The sequence below is a fragment of the Homarus americanus genome, unplaced genomic scaffold (assembly GCF_018991925.1).
Source record: "Homarus americanus isolate GMGI-L3 unplaced genomic scaffold, GMGI_Hamer_2.0 scaffold22250, whole genome shotgun sequence".
NCBI lineage: Eukaryota > Metazoa > Arthropoda > Malacostraca > Decapoda > Nephropidae > Homarus > Homarus americanus.
In genome coordinates, this window is record NW_024741189.1 from 8,552,987 (window position 1) to 8,575,840 (window position 22,854).

General features: G+C 41.6%; 2 non-coding genes across 2 annotated transcripts; both read left to right on the forward strand.

The window, feature by feature from the left end:
- Nucleotides 1–6,734: 6,734 nt before the first annotated feature.
- Trnaq-uug lies at nt 6,735–6,806 on the forward strand. Its single transcript has one exon. It is a non-coding gene; the product is annotated as a tRNA-Gln (tRNA).
- Nucleotides 6,807–14,785: 7,979 nt separating this feature from the next.
- On the forward strand, nt 14,786–14,857 carry Trnaq-uug. Its single transcript has one exon. It is a non-coding gene; the product is annotated as a tRNA-Gln (tRNA).
- The last annotated feature ends 7,997 nt before the right edge of the window (nt 14,858–22,854 follow it).

Genomic DNA, 22,854 nt, shown 5'->3' on the forward strand with positions numbered 1-22,854 from the left:
GGTTATTGTTTACTCGTTGTAAACACTAATGGTTCATCGGATGTTATGATAGATTAACACTGTTATAACTCTATAATTGGTAGAACTACTCTTGAATGATATTTATACATTATGTAGCAATCAACGATTCTTATAAGAAAAGTGATATATAACAGACCGCACCTCACATCATACACGTTGTACTCTCTCTTGAATACTGCTAATACTGCTCATTCGGAAGTTCTTTATCTCTTATCTATAGAGCGTAGTGCTATCACCGTAGTCTCCCGGTGTGTGAGTCAGAGTAACACGACAATAAGCAGGTGGTGGTAAGACGTAGAGAGCGAGGTGGTTGGTGGGGGTGGGTGGGCAGCTCAGGTAACAACACGCTTCGAGGATGTAAAACTTTCTTCACTTGGGACCATCAGAAAACTTTACCTGTTATGAAGTACCTTAAGAAAGTTTATAAATCAATGAGGTACTTTAATATTCAGAAGGATCATCATTCTACCCAACCCTCTGCTCAGATGTCAGATTGTTCGTCATTTTATGTGGTATTTCTTAACAAAACCCCTTCATGCTCTATCCTGCATTAAAGAAGTTAGAATTATTATGACTGAGGCATTTTCTGTAAAGACTAATAGTAAATGTTATTTTCTGTTGTGTAGTTAAGCAGAGTTATCAATTAATAATTTTTGTAAAAGATTGTAAAGCATAAACTGTCCTACTTCCCTATCTGGACCAAAGAATGTTTATCAGTGAGTAAGACTTTTCTTCAGAGTTTAAAGGTGAATGTTTTAATAATATATTCACCCACGTCAGCTTAAATCCTTCACATGGAAAGTTTAAACGAGCTTTGGTGTGTAAGTTTGACGTTTGCTAAAGGGTATAGACAGAATTATTAATCATCCTAAATTGAATTATACTAATATTAACAATGCTATAAATACTAACTTACGTTTTAAATAAAAGTAATCAAGTTGGTCATTTGGAGACTTAAAATAATTATAACAGTACAATTACAGTAAATACTATGTAATTATATTCTTAAGAATTTTGTATCTATAATATTTCAAGTAATTACATATAATGGAAATAAATTTTAACCAAACGCGAATGAGTACCCCAATTAAGAAATGACTAACTAATATAATTATATCATATAAATGAACGAATTGATTTCCTAATCATATAAACAGTTGAACGAATAGATTTGAAGTATACATATATAAAAAAAACTACCAAACTAAAGTGACCACTAATATAAACTGAAAAAATAAATAAATAAATATGAAATCAATATTAATAAACACTAAGAATGAATGATCAGTTTCTATAGACAAACAACAAAGGATAAATGATCAATTAATATGAATAAATCTAGAGAAGAAAAAAAAAATACCACAGCCAAAAAATCACTAACATCTGTGGTCACCTGAGCGCTGACAGAGCTATAAAAAATAAACTGGTCAGGGGAATGACTGATGGTAAAGGGAACTGGGAGAATATATGATAAAGCAGAGTACGACGTTTCATGGAGCGATGACTTACAGTACTTTCGCTTGAATTAAAGAGAGAGGATGAATGTGTGTGTGTGTGTGTGTGTGTGTGTGTGTGTGTGTGTGTGTGTGAAACTGTTTTTCAATGTAATGTATGTATGTATGTATGTATGTATGGTCAGCCTGGTCGCCTCCTAAGCAAGTGGACCAGGGTTCGATCGCCGGCAAGGGTGAAACTGTGGGCAAGTTTCTTTCCGACATTTGCCTTTGTCTACCCAGAGGCAAATGTTTAGCCAGTGCAGTTGGCGAGTTGTTCGGTCTTCTCGGACTATTCTTTGACACTGTGTCTTGCAACTCTTTAACTCAGGGTGTAGTTGTTGTGTTGGTGACAGCTTCTACACCTTAAACAAATTCACGCCTAGGTGGCCCGCTTTCCTCGTACACGAAGGGCAACCGTTATGCATGTATGTATGTATGTATGTATGTATGTTTATGTGTGAGGTTGAACTTTATTCTGTGTGTGTATTAGAAATATACGTGTGTATTTGTGTGTATAATGACTGAGATTGTAAAGTGTATGTGAGTAATTATTTAGTGTTTTTATGTGTTCTGTGGATGAGAGAGAGAGAGAGAGATGTCTCCCGGCCATCACGAAGTCACGTTTTTCACTGCCTCGGGAGACACACTGAGGAAACGGGAAATTGGACCGAGATGTAGTGGCAGGAAGACAAGTCACACACACACACACACACACACACAGAGTTGGAGATGATGGCCTGTTTTTGTAGGAGGAGGAGGAAGAGGAGGTCTTGTTTGTCCTGAGGCAAAGATTAAGGGAGGGAAGTGGGGAAGTGTATCGGGGGTGGGAGGGGATTATACAAGTGGGGGTTGGAAAATAAATGGCATCAGGTGTGACTAGGAAAGGTGGAAAGATAAGTTTAGATTAATTTAACAACTTTGTCGACATGATTGAGATAAAATATTGCCTAAGCTATAGTTGAGTTCTGACGCTGAAGGTACTATATCACTGTTCACTGCTACGCGTGGACCAGCAAATTTGGATAAACTGCCAGAATATCTTTAAGGACGCCTAATTCAATATAGTGGTTATATGCTTCATGTTGCAATAAGCTAGGTAGTCTGAAGTGTGTGTGTGTGTGTGTGTGTGTCAGGAACTCCGAGAGGAGGGAGTATTGGGGAAGAAAGGGAGCGTAATAAGGGGGAAATGAGGCGAGGGGATTGGTAGAGAGAGCGAGAGAGACAGAGAGAGACAGAGAGATGAGAATTTGAATACAGGAAGACCAGAGAAGAGGAATGAATGGAACAACAACCAGTTGATTGGAAAGTAGTTGACAGGGTGGGCAATGGAAAACATGTAACAGGACGAATGATGAAAGAGGAAGGAGATAGAGAATTAGTGAAGTAGGAGTAAATACAACTGTAGTCGTGAAGTAAAATCAAAGGGACTCAAGAGAGAGAGAGGGGGACAGGGAGCCGATGAAGTAAATGGAAAGGGAGATTGTAAATGGAGAGGGAGGGATAGCACAGGAGAAGGGAGTTAAGGGAGAGAGGGGGGTAGAGAGTCATGTCTACAGGGAGGTCGAGAAGATAATTATATATTCTGTCTGGTGAGGAACGAGGTATTGAGGGATTGTTGTTTTGATAGTGGTGGTGTGGTAGTGGTAGTGGTAGTGGTGGTGGTAGTGGTAGTGGTGGTGGTGGTAGTAGTGGTGGTAGTGGTAGTGGTGGTGGTGGTGGTGGTAGTAGTGGTAGTGGTGGTGGTGGTGGTGGTGGTAGTAGTGGTGGTGGTCGGTGGTGGTGGTGGTCCTTGTTGATAGTATCGGTGGTAGTAGTTACTTGTGGTGGTGGTGGTATTAGTGGTAGGCTAGTGGTCCCTGGTGGTAGTGATAGTAGTGGTTGCTGGTGGTGACGTGTTTGAGGCAGCTGGCTGGTGGACTCGGGTGATTGCGTCATATGTGTTGTCTCGTGGTTTTTGCTGCGTCACTGCAATTGCACTTCAAGTTTTTTGTTTTGTTAGTGACTTGTTAAACATACACGAGTAATACTGAAAGGGAATACCGCAAATTACATTAAATTGTAATTAAAAAAGTAACGATTACAGTTAACAAATATAATGATAGAACTGGTAATCTTGATACTACTATTACTATTACTATTACTACTATTACTACAACATCAACAACTATTACTGCTTTTATTAATATGACCAACAACCTTCTTATACCCTTTCCATACCGTTGTCACATATTTTATTACCTAACTATCCTAATACAAAAGTATCTATCCTAGGTGAGTTAGTTAAGTCGCGATCTACGCAGCTCCCGGTCACTGTTGCCTCATAGTTCATGTCAGCAACTGTTGTTGGTTTTGGGGCCGATGATCTTGTTCCCCTGAGACATAGCAGAGCACACCTGAGTAAATAGAATTCTAGACGCCACCTCAACCAGGCCACGACAATTTTTTTAGTTTACGGCTTTTGTTCTGTTAACATCTCAGCTAATCTGGCATAGAAGCACTTTGTACTAGGTTCCATTCGCTCGATGTTGTGAACACCAGAGGAGCGAAGCTGTTTTGGTCCATTTTCTAGATTCTCTCTGCATACACTCTTTTAGTTTCGTTCTCGTTTCTCCTGTGTGAAGCCTCGAGAGTCAGCTCACGGTGACATGTGGCCGGGGGATCAAATATCCTGATATCAAAAAGAAGGTTCGAACACTGATGTCCATACGGAATTCGTTAATTGTGTTGGCAGTCCAGTGGAAGGAGAGTCGGTTCCACAGTGACGTCGCAGCATATCTCCTCCAACATGTTTTCTGTGAGGTCCCTTACATCGTCGTGCCTCATACAATCGAAACTTCCTCTTTTCACACCAAGGTATAGTTGATATCGTAGGACGTTCCACACACACACATTGGGTAGGGCATACCCTTTGATCTTAACGGTAAACTTGTTAGCCAGTTTGAGGCGCCCACCCCCTGTGTTACCTCTACTTTTTTCTTCATGATTTCTGACAGTTATTGCATCAGTAGTTGAAGTTTTTTTGCTTTAGGTGCGCTGCCGTTCTGTCGTAATGGAACGTTCGAATTTTGTGTAGTTTTTTTTTAATGTATACATCACTCGCAACATTTTGAGCTACTGCTACTACAACATCATTAAATACTACGACTACTACTACTACTACTACTACTACTACTACAAAATGTATCTAATAGTATGTCGCCTCCTGTGTCTTTCTCTTTGTGTTTTATCTAATCGTCTACACATACAAAACGACTCTCAGGTTAGTTATACCGACAGGAGTGACTGGAGGCCGTCCTTTTGGTTATGTCACTGTTGGAGGGAGGATGTGAAGAGAGAGAGAGAGAAAAATATACTGTATATATAGAAAAGAAGAAAAAAAGAGGAATGGAAAGGAATAGAAAGAGAAAGAAAAGAAAAATTGCGAAAGGAAAAAGAAAGATAAATGAAAAAGAAAAGAGAAAAAGGAATAAAAAATAATAAAAAAAAACAGAGAGAAAGGTAAAAGTGAGAAAATAAAAAGGGGGGGAATTGAAAGAAAGAGAAAAAGACAAACGTACAGATAAACCAAGAGAGATAGAGAGAGAGAGAGAAAGAGAGAGCATCACACCAAGAACACCATACCCCCAAACAAACAATGAGACGAGACACGATTATCTAACAAGCTACTTTAGTATCAGACGAACCATAAAAAAATAAAACTTCCACAGAAACAACACAAGAGAAAACCATCACGAGCCAAAACAGATCACCTGAAGATTAAACATTTCAACTTATTTTACCTAAGATTAAACATCCTAATGCTATCTTGGTGGATTAGGTTAGGTTAGGTTAGGTTAGGTTAGGTTAGGTTAGGTTAAGTCATATTAGAGTAATGTTACGTTAAGTTTGGTTTGGTTTGGTTAACGTTAGGTTATGTTAGGTTGACGTTAGCATGGTTAATCTAAAGTTATCGTCGAATAATCTAAGAAGGTTAATCTTCTAGTTACATTACATAACGTTACGTAAGATTAAATTAAGTTAGGTTAACGTTTTGGTGGTTACTCTTAAGGTTAAATAAACTGTAGGGCAGGGCGTTAATCTTTAGGTAATCTCAAACAACAAGCTACCGTCCCGTCACACACACACACACACACACACACACAGTATACGTCACCCGATGCTGTATATACAAGGAGTTTGGCAAGGTTCCACGGCGGAATAGTTGGGTCTGTGTTGGTGTTAACTGATACAACTTCCCTGTTTGAGATTCTTGAATGGAGAATTTGCATAAACATGATTTTTAATGTTAGGAGTTAATAGTGTGTTGTGATTTAATGTAGGGACTTGTTATTTTTGTTTTAGGGAGATATGGAGGAGAGGGAATTAGAAATGAGAGTTGGCGAAAGAGGAATGAAAAAGCTTCAGAGAACTACAGAGCCAGAGCAAGAGAGAGAGAGAGAGAGAGAGAGAGAGAGAGTAAAATAGAGTAAGATATTACTAGAAAGAGGGAGAGAAAAATTACCTCACTAGTTCAGTAAAGGAAAGTCGTGAATACACTAAGCGATAATTATAAATGAGAAACACGTGTGATGGCACCTGTGACGCACCTGTGTATGTGAACCCAGGTATGTTGGTGTTGCTGCTAACTTTGGGCCTGCAGGTAGAGTGAACTAGTCAAATAACAGGAATTTGGGAGATAATTTGATGATGAGACATTTTACCTGAAGAATAACCTCCCTAGCGTTACATGGGTGGAGGTTAGATTAAACTAAGTTGGGTACCGTAAGTTAAGTTAGGTTAATATCGGCTAAGTTAGATTAGGTTAGGTTTAGGGTGGTTAATATTTAGGTGAAGGTAAGGTGTTTAATCTTCAGGTTATCTTTGTGTTGTCTTAACACCAAGAAAAATGGTGGTAAAAATAAATTGGTGATTTATGTAGCGGGTGAGTTGTTTATAAATAAAAGACAAATAATGATAAAGAATTGGTATAAAAAAAGAAAATAGGAAAAAATTGCTAGAACAAAGAAAAAAATAAGAGAAAAAATGAATAAACGAAGAGACAGAAACAAATAAAAAACGGGAGGAGGGAATGAGGACAGCATAGAAAACGGAGATAAGTGTGATGGAATGTGACGTTAGCTGACATTCAACGTGGAATGTGTGATCACCTGACCACAAGACATTCCCAAGAAACTCGTTTATCGTACAGGTTAGACCAGAGTAATGGTGACTTATCACGGTCCCATGGTGTAATGGTTAGCACCCTGGACTTTGAATCCAGAGATCCGAGTTCGAGTCTCGGTGGGACCTGGTAGTTTTTATAGTATCAGAGAATGGAAATAAAGCTTCCAAAATTATATATAATTTGAACTATAATAAATTGTATGTCAGTATACTGTATATACGTATGGTGTTAGTGTGTAAATAGCTATACACTTACGTTGATATAGACACTTCTATATATTAGCGGTCAAAATCTACAGTATATACTTAATATGCTTGTATGAATTAATAATAGTAAAAATATTATACTTACTTATCTTGATAACTTCTCTGCTATGTATCTGAGTTAGTGTTTTGAAGGCTGTGGCTGAAAGATATCATAAGACATAAACACGAACAAGAGACTCCTTAGTTATATGGGACGAGATGATGGTCAGGTGAAGAAGTAGAGATAAGAGACCTTCTAAATAATGGTGGGAGAAATCTTCAAAGCGCTGGTGTAGTTTTTTCTTCTAACCGGTGATGCATTCCCTGACGTAGTCCACATTAATAAACATAATTTCAAGATTTTTAAATAAACTACATAAAGCGTGGAATACATGTTGACATAACTGTAAAGATAATTCAGTGAGGATTTACGAATCATCTCGGGGTATTAACAAGTGAATTAGAGTATAAATCCCCTTTTAAGTGTTGAGGCAATGCTTGTTTCCTTGTTATTGTCGTATTCTTTGTCACTCTTCTTCCGTTTTCTGTCTCTTCATTTTATTATCCTTCTTTTGGCTCTCTTTCCTTATTGTCATCATTATTCTCTTCTTCCTAGTATTCCTCATACATCTTTCCCTCTCTCCTTTTTCCCTACCAATTATTCTTTCTCTTTCTTCTCCTATTCTTCCAACTCTTACTCTTACTTAGCCGCTTCCTTTATCCCATCTCCTCCTCCACCTCTCATTCCTGCCTATTCCCCTCCTCCTCCTCGTCCTATTTCTCCTCCTTCTTCACCCCATCTCCTCCTCCTCCATCCCATCTCCTCTCCCACCTCTCACTCCTGCATATTTCCCTCCTCCTCCTCGTCCTATTTCTCCTCCTTCTTCACCCCATCTCCTCCTCCTCCATCCCATCTCCTCCTCCACCTCTCACTCCTGCCTATCCTCCTCAGTAGGGCCCACACAAGTACCACTGGCACTTCTCCCCAGACAATGCCAAGAGGTAAGCGGCCATCAGCTGCACATTATACGTCTTACAGTGTTTATGCCGCGGCGTGTGTCTGGCAACACTGCCGGTGGGCCACAGTGCTGAGGCCTGAGGAAAATAATTAGTTTTCGTCAAGATGCCTTATGCAGCGGCAGGAGCAGGGGTGGGGGTGGGGGGGGGAGAAGGAGGAAGAGGAGGAGGAGGAGAAAATTAGGTGGATGAGATGAAAGAAGAAAACAGAGGAAGAAAATGAGTAGATGGGGAGGACGAGGAAAAAGAAGGAGAGATAGAGGAAAAGGAGGGATAAAAGAGAAGGAAGAGGAAGGGGAGGGGAGATTAAACCTAACCTGAACTAATTTAACCTAGCAAAGGTATTAGAATAAATCGTCATGAAGTTTACAGAACCTCCAGGATTATTATAAAGTATTGGCCAGTAGGGTTAATACCGAGATAAGAAAAGCAAAGAGGAATAATGAGCTGAAGGTAGCAAGGGAGGTGAAGTCAAATCCCAAGGGATTTTTCCAAAAGTATCAAACTAAAACACGAGACAAGATTGGACCAATACAGTCAGATACCGGCGAGCTAATTGATAACGACGGAGAAATGAGCAATAATCTGAACAAATATTTTTCAACAATTTTCACCACTGAGAATTTAAACATGATACCCGAGGCACCGACTATATACAGAGATAGTGAAGAAAATATATTAAGCGAAGGGAGATATATCACTAGCCTCAAACTACCATCCAATTAGTTTAACATCAATTGTAGGTAAATTACTGGAAGCAGTAATTTTAAACTCTATTCGAAATCACCTGGAGAAGCACAAGTTGATCAATAATTCCCAACATGGCTTCACAAGTGGGCGATCATGTCTCACAAATCTATCATCATTCTTTTCAAATGTTTTCGAATCGGTGGACGAGGGGCACAATTATGATGTGGTATATCTCGACTTAAGCAAAGCCTTTGACAGAATCCCCCACGAAAGACAAATAAGTAAAGTGGAGGCAAATTGAATTGGAGATGTTCGAAACTGGTTTAGAATGTAGTTACAGGACACACACACACACACACACACACATACACACACACGTCCATGACCAAACAAAAGTCATTCACATCAACCTTCCTGTACACCAATTACTAGCTGACGGACCACAAGTTATAGGTAAGGCGAGTACTCATAAAATAAATGGCTGAAGGAAATAAATAGCTTATCACCTGCCTGCGTGGGTTGGGAGCACCTTGTAGTTTACCTGGTCAATATAACGCGTTGCCATTGACATTTGTTTTGATCTAATACCGATATGTTTGTAGACATATTGAACGTTACCTTGGTTAATATTCTCACTGTTTACACACTAATATTCATACAGAAAGTCTGAAAGTTTACCACAAAAACAAATTATAATACACAAATTTAATGTTTCTTTGTGACAGTATCTTGATAATGCCATTGCTAGACTCTCAAGGTAGAAAACCGGAAGTTAACTTAAAAACAACAATATTTCTTCATTCGATTAGATGATATTTTGTGATCTGTTTCGTCTATTGTCAGGAGTAACACAAGCCGCCAGGACCTATATCACTTCCACTCAAACACATAGCAAGACTCGGTTATACAAATCAAACGTAAATCAGTGGATAACAAACACCAAGTCGGATTAATCAGGTGAGCAATAGGTGGCCGTATTCATATACTCTATATATAATGGAGATGTCGTTCCCTATGCTGACACCTCCAATATGCACAGTGGATTGATGTAAAGTGTCTTAAAGTGAACGTGGGAGTAAAGATTCCCGTTGTGTATATATAGTGTGTTTATACGAGTTGAGGATCCGGGCAAGTATGTGATGGATGTGTCTACCTGTCTTTATTCTTCTTGTGTGTGTGTGTGTGTGTGTGTGTGTGTGTGTGTGTGTGTGTATTAGCTTGTCTTGCATCTCTCTCTCTTCTCTTACTCTTTATATATCTCTATATTATTTTAAATACACTTTCTTTTGACGTTGAGAGTGATAATGAAGGAGAAACAGACAGACAGACAGACAGACAGAGAGATAGATATATAAAAAATGGAGATAGTTAAACGGAAAGATAAAGAGACAGATAACATTTAACAACGATTTCACTGAGAGATTTCTTCCATTTTCCACCTTTCACCATTGAGGCACATTCCAGTCTCTTCAAGTACCTCAGACCTCGGGAACACAATGGAGGAAAGAATGTGTTGTGCCTGGAGGGTGGGGTGGGGTGGGGTGGGGTGGAGTGGGGTGGGGTGGAGTGGGGTGGGGTGGGTGGGTGGGGAGGGAGACAGATCGGGGTGCCTATATCTTGCACCACCACCACCATTCCCGGAGCTGTCACGTCCAGGTGATAACATCGTGGCTGGAGCAGAGGACACACGCCATAACCACATACAGTAACACCACACCACTCCACGCCACGCCACGCCACGCTCACCACAACAATATATTCCACGCCACGCACTCTACAACCAAACGTTTCTCAACCACACACGTCACTCCATGCACATCACGACCACACATGCCAAGCCACACTACACACGCTACAGCCACGCTCGTTGCAACCATACATGCAACGACACACACACCACAACCATACACACCACGCCGTATACGCCACAAGCAAGCTCATTGCAACCATACAGCTATACGGGGCACTCGTCAACCACATATGCCCTGCTGCGCTCTCCGCCATAACATCCTCCACCAAACACGCACACAAGTTACTAAAACATTCACCTATACCACACACACACACACACACACACACACACACACACACACACACACACACACACACACACTCTACTTTTACTTTGCTGTCACTAGGAATCGAGTATGACGATCATCCAGCTATGAGACAATGATACGAGTTATTAAGGATGTCACCCTCGTTGGTGAGCTCTGGGGTAATTAGAGAGGCCGATACGATATACCAAAGATGTTGCACGTGTGGAGGGCTACATCTAGTGCAAGAAGGGTGGCCTAGCTTGGAGCCCCTCTATTACGCTCGGCGCTCAGTTACCTCAGTATCGACTAAGCCACGTCGAGGACGACTGGTGTACTGGGACTACTGGCAAAGGTTGAGCTTATTGGAAACAAATTAAGTTTTGGTCTGCATATTACTTGTTTTTATTATTTGCCTTAGTTGTGTAACCTATTCAGAAGTGATGTAGTGAATTAGTGTTTTGCTGTGGCTAACACCACAAAAGTTTTTTTTAGCTTACGGCCCCTGAAAGGATTAATGCTTACGTAAAAATTATACTAAAACTTGTATTGTTGTGACTCCTGTTTTAGATAAGCTATGAATTTGTGTGTTTCACGAACATTTGTTTATTCGTAATAACTCTTTATACTGAGTTAGCGAAAATTATTAAAATTGTTATTGTGAACCAAGTAATTGTAATTGTATTTGTAATTGAAACTTTAATTGAGTAATTGAAATTGAAAAGGTAATACACAGAAACATGCACAAAGAAACCTTACCTTTTTCTTCCTCTCGTGGTCGTCGTCTCGTCGTCGTCGTCTCCTCGTCGTCTCCTCCTCGTCGTCTCGTCGTCGTCTCGTCGTCTCCTCCTCGTCTTCTCCTCCTCGTACATACATAGAAACATACATAGAAACATACAGTACAGTACACACCTGAACTGGGCACCTCTGAGGGAGAGAGGATAGCAGTCCCATCTAGCCACACGAGGGCCACGAGTAATGAAGAAATTGTTGTATTTATGTTTCCTTTATATATATTGACCGGTATATGAGCAACAGGAGTCACCGGGGCTGTGTTGACATATTTCCTTATTGGTCTCGCACATCTCCGACCATTCCTCCATGACATATAAACTTACACAACCGAACATGTAAGGTCATTTTGCAAAACTACCGGGTTTTAGGCTTGGCCGGTCTTTTTACAAAATAACCGATTTAACAAAAATAAATAAAATCTAACACACACACACACACACACACACACACACACACACACACACACACACACACACACATACACATATTTTAAGGCTAAAAGTGAACTCTTCAGTCCTAATAGACCCCAGTCCAGACCCCAGTCCAGACCCCAGTCCAGACTCCAGTCCAGACCCCAGTCCGGGCTAGATTAAGCCTTCATGAAGCCCTGGCAGGGAATTTCAATGACACCCCCCCCTCACACACACACATACTTTTTAATGCTTCCAAACCTTATTAGACGGATTAAACTCTGTACAGTAACGTAATATATCAATAGTTTTAGTATAATCGTGTGATATATTGATATATTATATTATATTAATTTACCCCGGCACGTGCACCCTCCACTCAAGACAGCCATTAACAGTATGATAGAGAAGTGACTGTTTTTCTATCTAGGACACAGATGTATAGTGCACCTCACTTCAGTTCTAATAGGATCAGACCTTGGTCCCTATAAGTCCTAGTCCTAATACATCTTAATAATAATTACCTTCAGTCCTATAAGTTTCAGTCCTCATAAGCCAAGTTTTTATAAATCCTAATTTTGATTAGCGTCAGGCCCAATAGCCCCTGTTTTAATGGGCAATAATCTAACCTACCTAGTCCTAATGGATCCTGCTCCTAATGGGCTCCAATGATAATAGACCTCAGTGATTATAGACCCAATTGTAATAGGTTAGAACCTTGTACAAATGGGGTCCCATTTATCATTCGGCTGACTTTCTTACCTCTGTCCAAACACTGAGCTACAACCTTCATATCAATAACTTCGAGTCTGAGGAAATTCTTAGATACATAAACCATTTTTCCAGCGCCTTCATGTTGACAATCTATTCTGAATATGCATTAGTGTCTCCCTTTAGGCGTTCTCTTGTAATGTCTTGCGTCCTCACTCTCACGCCACTCAAGAATTCATTCCTGTTGCCCTGATTGTTTGTGTCATCAACGTGGAGTGATGCTTGCTCAACTTCTCCTCCAGACGAGTGTACACATCAGTGGCTGGGCGTCTGTTATGCCCTTATAGTCAATAAGTCAAACTCCCTTAGATGTGAATTTGTCGTGTAATTGTATTAATAACACCAGTAGTAAGAAGAATTTATTTCTTTTATAATACTCGTATATTGGTTAATTGTAAATAGGGTAGTATTGGGTAGGGTAGGGTAGGGTAAGTTGTAGTGATGTTAAATTTATTGTTGATCAATCTGTTACATTAGAAGGTGTTACAGGAAGATCTAAAAAACATTTTCGAATGGTCTGAAAAATGGCAGATGAAATTCAATGTGGACAAATGTAAAATACTCAGTATAGGAGATGTAAACAGGGAAACCAGTTACCAGATGAACAACGATGCCATTGTGAAATCCGACTGCTAGAGAGATTTAGGAGTAATGATAAGTAGGAATCTTAAGCCAAGTAAACAATGTGTTTTTGCTCGTAATAAGGCTAATAAAGTACTTGGGTTCATACAAAGGAGTGTAGTTACAAAACTAGCGAGTTTATCCTAGAATTATATCATGCACTTGTGAGACCTCACTTTGATTATGTAGTTCAATTTTGGTCACCGTACTACAGAATGGATATCGAATCCCTAGAAAGCATACAAGGGAGGGTGATAAGACTATTCTCGGGCATTAGGAACCTTGAGAACAGAGACAGGTTAAAGCATCTGAATCTGCACTCCCTCGAGAGACGTAGAGTGAGGGGCGATATGATCGAGGTGTATAAATGGAAGTCAGGGTTAAACAAAGGTGATATAACAAAATTACTTAAATTATCCAACCAAGAGCGAACTCGTAGCAATGGTTTTAAATTAGACAGATTTAGATTTAGTCAATAGATTTGGAAATAGAGAAGTGGATGAGTGGATGGCTGGACGGATGTATGGGCGATACGGGTTGGTGTAAACGTGACTGCCCAGTATGGGCCAATAGGCCCGCTGCAGTTTCCGCCATTCTTGTGGTCTTGCGTTCTTATGTTATTATGTTAACTCTACTCCCCCCTCCCCCCCAAGATAGAGTTAGGGTTTTAATCATCAGATGTGGGGGAATAGTCATCAGTTGAACCGAACGTAATAATGAATATCTATTGGATGGGTTTTCTTCTAACTTTTAGACTTGATGAGTTTGTATATTCAGCTCTCGTGTTTGTTGTTGTCGCCATGAGGAATTTGACCAGGTAAGTTACAGGAAGAGCCAAAAGATTCCACTGTGGTGAGAGGAGTTCCTTGAAGCAGTGACCACAGGATACGATATCTGTGTTGTTGATGTGACGGACGTGTGTGTCTGTGTGTGTGTACGTGCAACCACATCCGTGTTTGATGAATAATAATTGTTAAAACGAGACACACACGCACAAAAATATTCACTTTATACCTGACAAAAGATCACTAAGTTCCAGATACCAAACACACACACACACAAACACACATACACACACACACACACACATAACTTTGTCGTTGATGATAATGTGTGTTTGTTCTCGTGTTCGAAAGGCGCTGCTCGGTCGAGTTGTTAGTGAGGTCGTATCGGGGTGCATTACTTACTTTACAGAGCTTTATACATTCTAAGAAGTAAGTGTCGCTATATAAACAGTTAATGTGAGTTAGGGCAGAGGCAAACAGTAGATTTCTTGAGCAGTAAGGTATGGTAATGAGCGGGAACTCCTGCCCGGGATGATAATGAGCGCTACTATAGGAAAATACCTACATTGTGGGGGTCGATAAAGCCTTCTCCTAGTGAATTTGTCAAGTGTCGAGCGTTGTGAAATACTTAGACAAGACGATCTCACCCTCGTCAAAAAACTCGTTTTCAAAAAGAACAACTTAAAGTGACATAGGCAAATAAGAATCTTAAGCTCCACAAGGGGATATATATTGGTCCCATGGTGTAATGGTTAGCACCCTGGGCTTTGAATCCAGAGATCCGAGTTCGAGTCTCGGTGGGACCTGGGATAATTTAGTTTCCGAATATGAGTGACCTTTAGATTGAGTTGCTATCGGATGTCATCAGTTAATGTTATTTGTTAGACTTAGGAAAGTACGAGATAAAAGAAGTACTTATTGTGTTCATAATCTTACATGAATATTTTATAATATTTTACACACAAAATGATGAGTTTTGGAACAATTGTCTTCACTAAGGATCTGCCCTATAAAAAAATCAAACACATTCCTTTGACCTCATAAAAGCACGATGTTTTTTTGTGTGTATGCTTGTTTTTTTGTATGCCTCAGCCACAGGTTAGGTTAGGTTAATACTAGTTTTAATAATTATAATTAGCAAAAGGTTGAGAAGAAAAGAAAAAAACAGGTTTCGTTGATTTGAAACTTGACTCCCGGAATTCAAGGCTGTAGGGGCTCTATGGTGGCAGGATTCTATGGTGTCAGGGTTCATTCAGGGTGTCGGGGTTCTATGGTGATGGGGTTCAGGGTGTCGGGGTTCGGTGGTGTCGAGGTTCTATGGTGCCGGGGTTCAGGATGTCGGAGTTCTGTGGTGTCGGGGTTCAGGATGTCGGAGTTCTGTGGTGTCGGGGTTCTAAGGTGTTGGGGTTCTATGGTGTCGAGGTTCAAGGTGTCGGGTTCTATGGTGCCGAGGTTCAGGGAGTCGGGGTTCTATGGTGCCGAGGTTCAGGGAGTCGGGGTTCTATAGTGTCGGGGTTTCAGGGTGTCGGTTTCAGGGTGTCGGCGTTTCAGGGTGTTGAGGTTCAGGGTGTCGGGGTTCTATGGTGATGGGGTTCAGGGTGTCGGGGTTCTATGGTGTCTAGGTTCAGGGTGTCAGGGTTCAGGGTGTCGGTGATTCAGGGTTCACGGTGTCTTGAGTTCAACTTATCAGGAGAAAAACATTTGACTGGTAACCGATTAACAATACTTATCTAACTGCTCCAACTAGTAACTGACAAATACAGTCTAACCTCCATGCACTGTAGGAGTGGATAATCCGTTATATCGAGGTCCGTTAGATATGAATCCTGCAACTAACGGACTATATAGGAGTGGACAATCCGTTATATCGAGGTCCGTTAGATATGAATCCTCCAACTAACGGACTATATAGGAGTGAACAATCCGTTATATCGAGGTCCGTTAGATATGAATCATCCATCTAACGGACTATATAGGAGTGGACAATCCGTTATATCGAGGTTTCATTACATTACACGAAAACCGCATATTTAAGCTCAATATTGCACAGTAAGCTGATATTCCCACAAAAACTGTACGGTTTCTAAAATAAACAGCACTAGTAGCAGTGTATTAAGTAGTATCTGACGCTTACTTTTAAATAACAAAGGTTTTTGACTGCGTTAAGTTGCTCTTGCAAAATAAGAAACATTCCTCACGTTAAAAACATCTATTAGTCTTGTCAGTAAACGCGAGTATTTGGGCTCATTAACCAATAGAAACCTCACCTAACTCTCCTAACATAACTTACCCCGAAACTAACCTAAGCTAACGTATCGTAACCTGAGCTAACGTATCGTAACCTAAGCTAACGCAAAAGTAATCTAACCTAACCAAATTAACCTCCAAAACCTAACCTAACCTAGCCTGATCTAACCTAACCTAAACCTGACCTAACCTAGCCTAACGTAACGTAACGTAACGTAACCTAAACCTAACCTAATCTAACCAAACCTAACCTCCAGAATCGTTAAATTGGTTCCAGCTCATTACTATGACTTCCATAAAATGCAATGTTAATTTTGATATAACCTTACAAAAGGTATATGTTTATCTCCCTTCCCTCCCTCCCTCCCTCCCTCCCTCCCTTTCTTCCATTCTTCCCTCCCTCCCTTCTGCCCCCTTCCATGCTTTCCTCCTTCTCTCCCTCCCTCTCACTATTCATATAACGTAACAAGGATTTTTATTGACCTCCTTCCTTCTTCCCTCCTTTCCTTCTTCCCTCCTTCCCTTTCTATACTCGTATAACGTAACTAGGTCTCTGTTGACCTCCATCTCTCCCTCCCTCCCTCCCTCCCTCCCTCCCTCTCTCCATCCAACCCTCCTCCCTCCCTCTCCCCCTCCCTCCAACCCTCCCTCCCTCCCTCTCCCTCCCTCCTCTCTCTCCTCCCTCCTCCCTCTCCTCCCTCCCTCTCTCCCCCTCCAACCCTCCCTCCCTCCCTCCCTCCCTCTCTCCCTCCTCCCTCTCTCCCTCCAACCCTCCCTCCCTCTCTCCCTCCCCTCTCCCCCTCCAACCCTCCCTCCCTCCCTCTTCCCTCCCTCTCCATCCAACCCTCCTCCCTCTCTTCCTCCAAACCCTCCCTCCTCCTCCTCCAACTCCTCCCTCTAACCCTCCCTCCCTCCCTCTCTCCCTCCTCCAACCCTCCTCCTCCCTCTCCTCCCTCTCCCAACCCTCCTCCCTTCCTCCAACCTCCCCCTCCCTCTCTCCTCCTCCTCCTCCAACCCTTCCTCTCCCTCCAACCTCCTCCCTCCTCTCTCCCTCCTCCCCCCTCTCTCTCCAACCCGCCCTTTTCACTACTCATATCAGCTGAAGAGTGTTAGTGCCCCAGGAGGCACAGCAGACCAAATGAGGAGGAGGGCGAGAGGAAGGCGTGGTGGTGTGGGTGGGGGTGGTGGGGTGGGAGGTGGGTGGGGGAGGGTGGTGTGGGTGGGAGGGGTGGGTGGGGTGGGAGGGGTGGTGTGGGGGGTGGGGGTGGAGGGGTGTGATGGGGTGGGGATGGAGGGTGGTGGGATGGAGGGGTGGTGTGTTGGGAGGGGTGGTGTGGGTGGAGGGGTGGTGGAGGTGGGTGAGGGGTGGTGGGTGATGGGGGGGTGGTGTGGGTGGAGGGGTGGTGTGGGTGGAGGGGTGGTGTGGGTGGAGGGGTGGTGTAGGTGGTGTGGTGTGGGTGGAAGAGATACAGGGTGGATTATAATAGATGTGGAAGATGTTGATATGGGTGGTGGGGGTGGTGGGGATGTTGTGTGTATTCAACTCCAGTACATGGTAACTTCCTATATATTTTAGTTCAATTTAATATACAAATATCACCCACACACACACACACACACACACACCTTCCATCTAAAGTTCCCAAGGATGAGATCGCTTGGACATTGCTGCGGAGGGAGACTGAACTATCGACAGCGCCAAACACTTATCTTAACTTGAAACGAAACGAGCTGTCTAAAAAATACTATTACCTGGAGAGAAAAACCAATAGATACAAACACAGAACAACCAGAGGAGTTATTATTATTAAATCCCGCCCGGTTAGGGGGTCTGTCTGTCTGTCTGTCTGTCTGTCTGTCTGTCTGTCTGTCTGTCTTTCTGTCTGTCCAAAGTGGTATTGAACAGCTGTGCGGCCCAAACAGACACTATAACATATAAAACAAATAGACGATGAAGCTGACAGACTGTTCTTGTCTCGTGTGGAGGTGTTGTGTGAGGGCTGACAGACATGCGTCAATTCACGATGGATTTTCCAATAACTATTCAACATCGCGAGGGACAATTGGTAAAGTCCATCTCTTTCGACATTGATTGGTGGAACTTGCTTAACTGTATAATGAGAATGTGGTTATAATATTCTCCTAAATTTATTTTGGGGGGAATTTTCCGAGACGGGGAATGTCTCTTTCGTTTTCTCTGTCTGCCTGTGTCTCTCTAGAACACATTACTCTCATCCTTCCCTACACACCACAACTACCGTAACTTCATCTCCTTGTGCCGGTCTCAACGAGTGTCGTAAAAATAGACAACATCTCCCACACGTCCTGTTCACCTGTGTTCGCCACACCTTACCTTTTATTTATTTCATTCGAGACCTGATCCGACCAATCGCCACTCTTGCCTTCTATCTATAAAGGTCGACTATTCCTTATGCAAGAGACAGAAAATTACCATACGTCCCACCGAGACTCGAAATCAGATCACTGGATTCAAACTCTAGGGTGTTAACCATTATACCATAGGACCAAGGTGATATCTTATGTTCGGCAATAGCTATAAGACCTGAGCAAGTTTCTTGGGACCCTCTCAAACAGGATTCAGTTAGACCACCTCAGGTTGCAGGTGAATGTCTCTGCTGGAAACCCGGACCAGGTATATTGAAGTAGTGTGTGTGTGTGTGTGTGTGTGTGTGTGTGTGTGTGTGTGTGTGTGTGTGTGTGTGTGTGTGTGTGTGTGTCGAGCAACCATTACCTCACTTTGCCTCTCGCCAAACAGGTCAAACACAGGTCACGTCCCAGTGGCATTTGTCGTGTACTCACACAGGAAGTCCAGCACGACTGTAATACTATTTAGTAATATCAGACAAACAGGGCCAACACTTCTGTCCCCCTCCATATTACTTGACCTAAAATATGTCGTTAAACTCTCCCAGGACTGGTGTATGGACAGGTGACAAGTGACCTGTCGCAGTAATAACACGTTTTCATCTAGATTACTGCCATAATACTTGTAACATTTAAAAGTAGGAAGAATTAATTATATTATTACAAATGTTGGCCATTGATGAACGCACCAAGTAATATGATGAATTTATTTTGACAAAATATGTGTTGGTGGCTGGATATTATTGTTTGTGTCCGTTTATATGTTGCTGTTGTGAAGGATCTTGTGATGTGTGTACGTGTGTGTCGTCTTTATAAAACAATTACTAATGCATATCTTTTTTTTTCTTATTGAAGTTAATATAATTATTGAGAGAGAATTTTACCTTATAATTCATCTACTTACTCCATGATCATTAGATTAAATTACTGTATGGTTATTTCATGGAGTTAAGTATTGATAAAGTAAATATATTCTTCGTTGTTCTCAATATTGTATTAGTATGAGAATGAGGATGTGATAAAGATATACAAGGGGAGTGAATTATTCAATGTAAGGATACCTATTATACATTAATGAATATTGTGTATTACGAAAAGTTCAGTTGTGACGGTTAAGAACATCATCATGATCATAATATAACAGAGGTTCACTGGACGTGTTACAGGGCTGACCGTCTGGTTATTGCGACGAGTTCTATACCAACAGACGAGTAGAAAGCACCCACCTCTATTTAAGTTACAATTCCAATAATTTTGGTTTAATAAATATCTGTTAATTTGAAGATTGAAATATTTTTTTTAACCCTTTAGAGAGCAGCTCCATACTTAGGTATTTATTCAGCTCAGAGAAACTAAAGGGTTAACTAAATAAGTTCATAAAAAAAAATTATATATATATATATATATATATATATATATATATATATATATATATATATATATATATATATATATATATATATATATATATATATATATATATATATATATATATATATATATATATATATATATATAATTGTTTACTCGTGTTCAGGCTTTTCCTTGTGTCGGCGACAGCAGTACAAGCACATGTGTGTCAGGATAGTGTTATTTTAGATACAGGAAGTTAAGTAACATTGTATCTGTTTTTTTATTTAACGCGTTATCTGGTTATTATCTCTAAAAATATAGCAGATTCTCAGAGTTTATGCATTAAAACAAGATAATGGCATAATTATGTGTTTCAGTGTTATGACAATAAGTCTTATTAGTTTCTAAATATTTCGTCAGCAGAGAAAACTAGCGTTATAATCCACCTTGAGATATATTCCATTTCAGAATATAAACAAAATTAGACTCTGGGTTCAGAGTTTTAGAGATTCGTAAGTTTCAGGGCACTTTTGAAGTCATTTTCCCGCAATCTTGAGGATCAACTTTATTGACCATTTTTAAGATACTTTCTCATAGGTACATTTAAGGAGAAAATCTAACTTATCGTCCATTGAGAGACCATCTTTCCGTCGTAGGTTAAATGAGACATGGGTTCTTGCATTTCCAGTAAGAGGAGAAATTGGACTCACGAAGGAACATTTGAGAATCCCCCCCCCCCCAAACCCTTGGTTCAACACTCACCTGTCAAGACCATTTAGCTATATCGAACACATCAGCAGTCACTCAGGCTCTCAGTGACACACTCCCTGTCCAATATTTCGTGACACTAATCACTCACATTAACCAACAGTGAGGAACAGGTGTGAGTGAGGTGCCCTGATCTAAGGCGGTGTGCGATAAATGAGAGAAGAATAGTGTGTGAATGCTAAAAGTAAATCAGTATTTGTTGAAGGTTAGAGCTATGCAACACAGGTAAACACCTTATGATCACTGCCAACATACTAATGGATGGCTACCTTATGCAAAATCATAACTGAGCATTAATCATGGCGTATATTACCTGTCCAGTATATTATTTATCTACGTACAATGAAAAGTATTTATGGAGTTGAGAACATAAGATCAGAGTGATAACGAGTTACTAAAGATGCCCAGTGCCCCTGTCGCCCAGTGACACGTCATTCTGGGTCCATACAACTCCCAGCGAAACCAAAGCAAATCCCAGCTCTCCCTCACTGTTATCGCCGCTGGTTTTTATCATTGGTGTCAGTAACCACGTGCCTCCCCCACCCCACACGCGGCCTGTTACAACACCAGATGTGGCGACTGGAGGAGGGCGGTGTTTACCACCGGGAGTGTCATCACCACTGGCGTGAGCACTGAGAGGGAGGCATGGATCTCATGACACAGATCGCCCTCTCATATGTTCCACCCACCACCGCGACCTGTTACCTTGACAGATGTGGCAGCTGGGGGGCGGTGTTTATCACCGGGAGTGTCATCGCCACTGGCGTAAGTGCTGGCATCGCCTGGAGTGTTATCACCGCTGGCGTCAGCACGAGTGTCAGTGCTGACGTTTTTGCTGCCTTACCCAAACAAAGATTAGGGGTTGGGCGGTGTTTACGGAGAAGAGGTCCTGACTCTGCTAATGTATGGTTTAAAAGGCGGCGTGGCCACCTGGACTCTAGGAGACTGCCTCCTCAAGTGATGCTGTGAGGATCAACACTCTGCTAGCACTGGTGAACAACAACTCCCAATCCAGGCCGAGTTTTTTGTACTGGAACAATTTACACAGAACTATCTTCCCTTGGAACACCATACTGGTTTGCATTGATCCAGTGACTCACTTGTAAACACAGTAAGTAACTGACAGTGAAGTGTGATTAAATTGACTTAATATCATCCCAATTTGTGACACCGTAAACAACCTGCAGTGATCCACTTGTAACCATAAGCAACCAGCAGTGTCACTTGTAACACCGTAAGTAACCGACAGTGAAGTGCCCCTTGTAACACCTTAAGCAACCAGCAGTGACCTACTATTGTCAAACATACATACGAGCAGCGAGCCACACCACCGAACGCAAATACAGTCAGTGAGCAGTGGTTCATCGAACAAACTTTGAGACCTAACCGGAGCTGAAAATAATTATCAATAAGAGGACCAGAGGTAGTGGGAATGGATCCAGGTCAACGAAAGGGAAATGTGAACATGGATAAAGGTGACCAAGACCCAGAGGCAGAAGTTGTCCCTCCGGAGCTGAACGACCACGATGTTACGGCCACAGAAGCTGAAAGGGGCCACCCTCTGCCTGAGTCTGAATGCTCAGCACCTGACCAAAATCCCGGATCTAACATAATGGCAGAAGTGCGACGAACTGTGACTGAAATGCTGGAAGCATATTTTGCAAAAAGGAACACAGCACGACGTTTGGACGAAGGGAGCAACCAACCCAGGCTGAAGACAACATCAGGGGGGACTCTTGGCAAGTCTCCCACTGTAATGACTGGACGCCCCAAGGGCCATGAGGAATCGACCGACAAAGACGAAGACGTGCAACGAGTTGAAATGGAGCAGCCTGAAAGGAGAGAGAAGTACAGCGGCAAGGAAGAATCCGACAGCACCTCAACTTCACTAAAGGATATGTTGTCATCCTACCACATGCAAAATGCACGCATCCCTACTTTCAAGGGGGAGGGCCGTGGAGAATATTGGGACTTCAAGAGATATGTGGGAACCTCCACTGCCCCATATTCGGAGAAACTTCAAATGTTAATCCACTCGTGTTCAAGTAAT